Raw genomic sequence first — 6,447 nt, forward strand, 5'->3', positions numbered from 1 at the left:
AAGAGTTCCCTCCCCTGGAATGTGACCAGGATCTGTGAAAATAGTGGGAGAGCTGCTCCTGTGACTAGGTGATGTGGCAGACTAGAGCAGGATGCTCCTGATGCTTTTGAAGAAGTCAGTTACCATGTTGTGAGAGTGTCATGGGCTGGGACATGAGCCTTTAAGTAGCTGAGAGCAACCCCTGGCCAGCAGTCGGTGAGAAAATGGGCCCTCAGTCCTACAATCACAAGGAACTAAATTCTGCCAACAACCTGAATGAACATGGACGAGGATCTTGAGTCCCTTGATTCAACTTGATGAGCCCCCGAGCAGAGGACACAGCTAACCTGTACTAGGAAAGTATAAAACACATGCATGGGAATGATACATTTCAGCTTTAAGGATAATTGTCACACTTCTGGAAATGAAGGGAAAGAAATGTATTAAGACCTTCAGTTTCTGTAAAAAGTAAGATCAGAAGCAAATATGACAAAATGTTAATACTTTGTGGTGGGTGCTTATGTATTGAGCATTTCCTTTGTTCTGAGTTCAAAATACTTCATAATTAAAAGTAAATGCAGGCCAGGCACAGTGGCTCATGCCTACAATCCCAGCACTTTGGGAGGCTGAGGTGTGAGGATGGCTTGAGGCCAGGAGTTCGAGACCAGCCTGGTCAACATGGTGAAAATCTCTACTAAAAAAAAAAAAGGAAAAAGTCAGGCATGGTGTCTCACACCTGTAATCCCAGCACTTTGGGAGGTCAAGGCGAGTGGATCACGAGGTCAGGAGTTCGAGACCATCCTGGCTAACACGGTGAAACCCCGTCTCCACTAAAAAATACAAAAAAAAAAACTAGCCGGGCGAGGTGGCGGCGCCTGCAGTCCCGGCTACTCGGGAGGCTGAGGCAGGAGAATGGCGTAAAAACCCGGGAGGCGGAGCTTGCAGTGAGCTGAGATCCGGCCACTGCACTCCAGCCTGGGCGATACAGCGAGACTCCGTCTCAAAAAAAAAAAAAAAAAAAAAAGAATTTCTACAGAATCAATGATAATGTCCCCTTTTTCATCTCTGATTTTATTTAGTTTTTTTTTTTTTTTCTTTTTCTGTGTGTGTGTGGGTGGGGGGCTAAAGGTTAGTGGTTTGGTTTATCTTTTTTAAAAAATGAAGTTTACATTTTGTTGATTTTTTTTTTCATTTCAATTTCATTAATTTCTGCTCTTACCTTTACTCTTTCCTTTCTTGTATACTTATTTTGGGTCTGGTTTATTCTTGCTTTTCTAGTTCTTTAAGATGTGACGGCCCCACGGTCCCGCCGAGCCCAGGCGGCTCCTGCCGTTATCCTGCGCATGGGCTGGGCCACCGCGCCCCGGGTCCCTGTGGCAGTTCACTGGCCTGAGGCCAGAGCCGCTATAGGGCGCGGGGACGGCGCTGCTCCGGGGGTTGGAGCCGCGCGCCGCTGGAGGAGCTGCTGTTGGGGCGGGGTAGGGCGGCTCGCGGGGCGGCGCGGCTCCTGGGGCTGTGGGCTCGGGCGGGCAGCTGCAGGTGCAGGGCTCTGGAGCCGGGCCGGGCGCTCCTTGGCGCCCCCGCGCGGGGTTCCCAGGTCCCACCGCCGCTGCCTGGGCGGGAAAAGAGGACTTGGGGCACCGGCTGGAGGCGCCTCCCGGGGACGAGACGCGGCGGCCTGAGTCTGAGGCCACGAAGCTCCTGGAGCTGGTGTAACCTGAGCGCCCGAGGCTGGCAGCTGCGGTTGGATTTCTCAGGATGTCGTGTTAGCTCCATGTCTTCCCCCTTCTTCCCGGCTCAGGTCATGGATGTCATCTCTACCAGCCCCACTGTGGACTGCAGCGACAACCTGACCCGCCTCTGCCTTGGGCTCAGTGGCGTGTTTCTGTGTGGTGCTGCCGCCAATGCCATTCGTGTCTACCGCTTGCAAACTCCAGGCTGAGAACTTCATTCTTCTCCCTTCGGAGGCAGGGTTGCTTTCTTTGACAAGACTCGCACAGGAGAATTGATTAACCGCCTCTCAGGAGACACTGCGCTCGTGGGGCGCTCAGTGACTGAAAACCTCTCAGATGGGCTCAGGGCCGGGGCCCAGGCTTCTGTAGGCATCAGTATGATGGTTTTTGTCTCACCTAATCTGCCCACCTTTGTTTGGAGCGGTGCCTCCAGTGTCAATCATGGCTGTAATTTATGGACGATAGCTACGGAAACTGACCAAAGTCACCCAGGATTCCCTGGCACAAGCCACTCAGCTAGCTGAGGAATGTATTGGCAGTGTAAGAACTGTTTGAGGTTTTGGGAAAGAAACGACTGAAATAAGAGATACATGCCAGCAAAGTGGACCATGTGATGCAGTTAGCAAGGAAAGAGGCATTACTCTGGCTGGCTTCTTTGGAGCAACTAGGCTCTGCGGAAACCTGATTGTACTTTCTGTCCTGTACAAAGGAGGGCTGCTGATGGGCAGTGCCCACATGACCGTGGGTGGACCCTCTTCCTTTCTAATGTACGCTTTCTGGGTTAATGTATGCTTTCTGGGGTGGAATAAGCAAGCATCGAAAGTCTGAGCTCTTTCTACTCAGAGCTGATTGAAAGGACTGGGTGCCAGGGGGCGCCTCTGGGAGCTCCTGGAGAGAAAGCCCAAGCTGCCTTTTAACAAAGGGCTCACCTTCAATGAGAAAAGCTTCCAGGGTGCTTTGGAGTTTAAGAACGTGCATTTTGCCTATCCGGCTCGCCCAGAGGTGCCCGTATTTCTGGATTTCAGCCTTTCCATTCCGTCAGGATCTGTCACGGCACTGGTTGGCCCAAGTGGTTCTGGCAAATCAACAGTGCTTTCGCTCCTGCTGAGGTTGTAGGACCCTGCTTCTGGAACTATCAGTCTTGATGGTCATGACATCTGTCAGCTAAACCCAGTGTGGCTGAGATCCAAGACTGGGACAGTGAGTCAGGAACCCATCTAGTAAACCATATGAGAGACTTTAATGCAAAACAGTGTTGCAGGAAAAAAAAAAAAAAAAAAAAAAAAACACTAAGAGACTGAAATATGTAAACCATATATCATGTTATTTGAAAAATACTTTTTTCCAGTGTGTAAAATATTGTTTTGAAATGTACCTGTTCTCAAGATCTTTTTATTCAGAGTTTTAACAATTGTAACTTTTTAAATGTCTATAGCACCGAAGTTATTTTCAGGGTTTGCATTTTCTTTTATTGTGGAATATTTTAATTAATATAGCCTGGCACCTCATTTTCTTTGGCCTGAAGATTGAAGCAATTGTCAAATGACAACATTAAAAAGGGAATTATAAATAAAAAGCCTGATTATTTAGGGCAGTTTACCAATCACTGTGTAATTCTTCTGATAGTATTCTACCTAATTTAAGTTCAATTTTACTAGATAGAGTAATGGAAAATGAAAATTTAACCCTGTATCCGATAATCCCATGAAGCAAACTGAACCATTTAACATCAGCTGGAAAGAAGGGAACATTTATATTGCCTGTCGCCTGTGTCTTCAAAGGTGTGAGAGGTGAGGAGTATGTGTTCCTATGGGAACTACGTTTGAATATGTGCAGTTTTCAACATTTTGGCACATGAAATCCTAACAAGTTTTTAAAAGGGCAGAAACTTTATTTCTTGAACAGGAAAACCTATTTTGTGAACAGGAAGACCTATTTTTTGAATTCACGTTTGACATCTGGGAAGCAAGGGACGAACTGTCAGGTATTATTAAGAATGAATTATTTTCTCATTTAAGTTGTTTGAAGGCATGTATTTTGAAAAATATCTGTTAGAAGTTTATAATTTCAAGACAAATTGAATCTATAATACTTTTGGAATTTCATTAATAAGGCTAAAATCTGAGGAACATAACTAATTTTCAGCCTTAAGACATTTAAGTTTGGAAGTCCTTGCTATTCAATAGAATAACAAGAAACCTTCAGAATGTATCACTCTCCTGAAAAGAAGATATTAGTAAACTTTTTTGTTTATGGTTATAGTTTTATTTATAGTCTCGAAATTACTAAAGCAATGCTGACAACCATTGAATTTGCCTTATTTTTTATTCAGTGCTGTTAATATGCTGTTGCCTGAAGAAAAAAGTGCTTTTTCTCCATTGATGAGGCTAGACCCTAAGAAGTAATTAAGTCAATGGAAATCAAATGGAAGTTTTGCCATGAACTAAGCATTTATTAGTTCCCTGATTAGACTAGAAGAAGAAACCGCTGTTTCATGACAAGCATGGAATATTTTATTTTATTCTTCATAATTAGTGAATAAAATTTATAGGAATGAATGAATGTGGTGTTTTCTGAAATAGTAAACAGAACATCTGTGACAATCATTTTAACAAGCTCTACTTGTGTTCTTTATAAAGTGTGATTTTCAGAAAACAAAACACAATTACAAGGTTGAATCTGAGGAAAATAATCCTTGTGTCATGGAGGTATTTACAAAATTGCATTGGATTGTTATGTTTTATTTTCTGATACATGATGTTCAATTATATCTTTAGGTAATATTTATATCATAGATTAAAATTTATAGTGAACTTAAAAAAAGATGTATCATCAGGTTGTTTATTTGAGGTTTTTCACTTTTTTTGATCTTGGAAATTGTAAGTATAAATTTCTCTCTTACTACTGCTTTTTGCTGTATCCCATAGGTTTTGGTATGCTGCGTTGCCATTTTCATTGGCTTCAATACATTTTTCAATTTCTTCTTAATTTCTTTGTTGAAATTCTAAGGATCATTAAAGGCTACTATGAGCAACCATAGGCCAATAAATTAGAAAACCTAGAATATAAGGATACACATAGATACAGAAAAAAATCACATTATCAATTTATTCTTAAATAAGCTTTGCTAATTTGTCTCTTTTAAGAACTTTAAACTGCCAAATTCGTGAGTATGGAATTGTTCATAATAATGATGATTTAAATACAGAGGCTCTGTAATGATATTTCTTCTTTCATCAGTCCTTTTTTCTTGGTCTTACTAGTATGTAACAACTTTATTGATCTTTTCAAAGTAACATTTGTTTCACTTTGTGAATTTACTATTTACTTCCAATTTCATTTCTTTCATTACCTCTATTATTTTATTTTTTTCAAATTATGCTTCAATTTGTTTTTTTAATTGACTTTTAAACCTACGTATTTTTCCAATACAAGAAGTTAAAGTAATAAATTACTCTCTCAATTTAACTCTGCACCACAAATATGTAGGTGTGTTATAATTTTATTTTTAATTGACACATCATAATTGTGCATATTTATGTGTACATAGTGATGTTTCAATACACACAGTGTATATATTTAATTACCCTGATGAGATGATAGTAATTAGCATATCCATCATTGCAAACATCATTTCTTTGTTTTGGGAACATTCAATATCCTTTGCTAACTATTCAAAACTATATATTATTGTTACTATTGTCACACCATAGTGGTATAGAGCATTAGAACTTATTATTCCTATCTAGCTTTAATTTTGAATATTTTAACAAATCTCTTCCTATCCCTTCCTTCCTCTTACACTTCCCAGCCTCTAGCATCCTCTGTTTTACTTTTAACTTCTATAAGATCAAAATATTTTAGCTTCCATAATGAGTGAGAAGCTGTAATGTTTACCTTTCTTTTCTTGACTCATTTCACTTACATTATATCCTCCATTTCCATGCATGTTGCTGTGCAGGACAAGATTTCCTTCTCTTTTATGGCCGAATAGTACTTCATTGTGTATGTATGTATGTATAACTTTTCTTTTCTTTTCTTTTCTTCCTTTCTTTCTTTCTTGCTTTGAGATGGAGTCTTGGTCTGGAGTGCAATGGCATGATCTTGGTTCACTGTAACCTCTGCCTCCCGGATTCAAGTGATTCTTCCACCTCAGACTCCCAAGTAGCTGGGGATGTGCCACCATGCCCAGCTAATGTTTATATTTTTAGTAGAAATGGAGTTTTGCCATGTTGGCCAGGCTAGTCTTGAACTCCCGACCTCCAGTGATCTGCCCACCTTGGCCTTCCAGAGTGCTGGGATTGCAGGTGTGAGCCACCGTGCCCGCCCGATATACCACATTTTCTTTAACCATTCATCTGTTGTTGGACTCTTAGGTTGATTCCATATCTTGGCTATTATGAATACTGCTGAAATAAACATCTAGGTGCAGATGTTTATTCAATATACTGTTTTCCTTGATTATATTTTTTCTAAATTATCTTTTGATTTCTTTTGTGAACTATGAGTTAGTTAGTTTTTCATGTTATTTACAACTATTTGGGGATTTCCTGTGTATCTCGTCATTGATTTCAAATTAAATTTTATTGTGATCAGAGAATATATTCTATAAAATCTAAAACATAAATTCATTTAAACTTACTCTTTGATTCAGCATTTGGCCTATGTTGGCGATGCTTTCAATACATAAGAAAACAATGTATATTCAGCATTTTAAGTGTAGTTTTTATAAATG

At 40.5% G+C, this 6,447-nt stretch overlaps 1 pseudogene; it reads left to right on the forward strand.

Annotated features, from left to right (window-relative positions):
- Nucleotides 1-1,272: 1,272 nt before the first annotated feature.
- LOC140710356 (ATP-binding cassette sub-family B member 10, mitochondrial pseudogene) lies at nt 1,273-2,984 on the forward strand (annotated as a pseudogene).
- Nucleotides 2,985-6,447: the final 3,463 nt, after the last annotated feature.

The sequence above is a fragment of the Chlorocebus sabaeus genome, chromosome 26, assembly GCF_047675955.1.
Source record: "Chlorocebus sabaeus isolate Y175 chromosome 26, mChlSab1.0.hap1, whole genome shotgun sequence".
Taxonomy (NCBI): domain Eukaryota; kingdom Metazoa; phylum Chordata; class Mammalia; order Primates; family Cercopithecidae; genus Chlorocebus; species Chlorocebus sabaeus.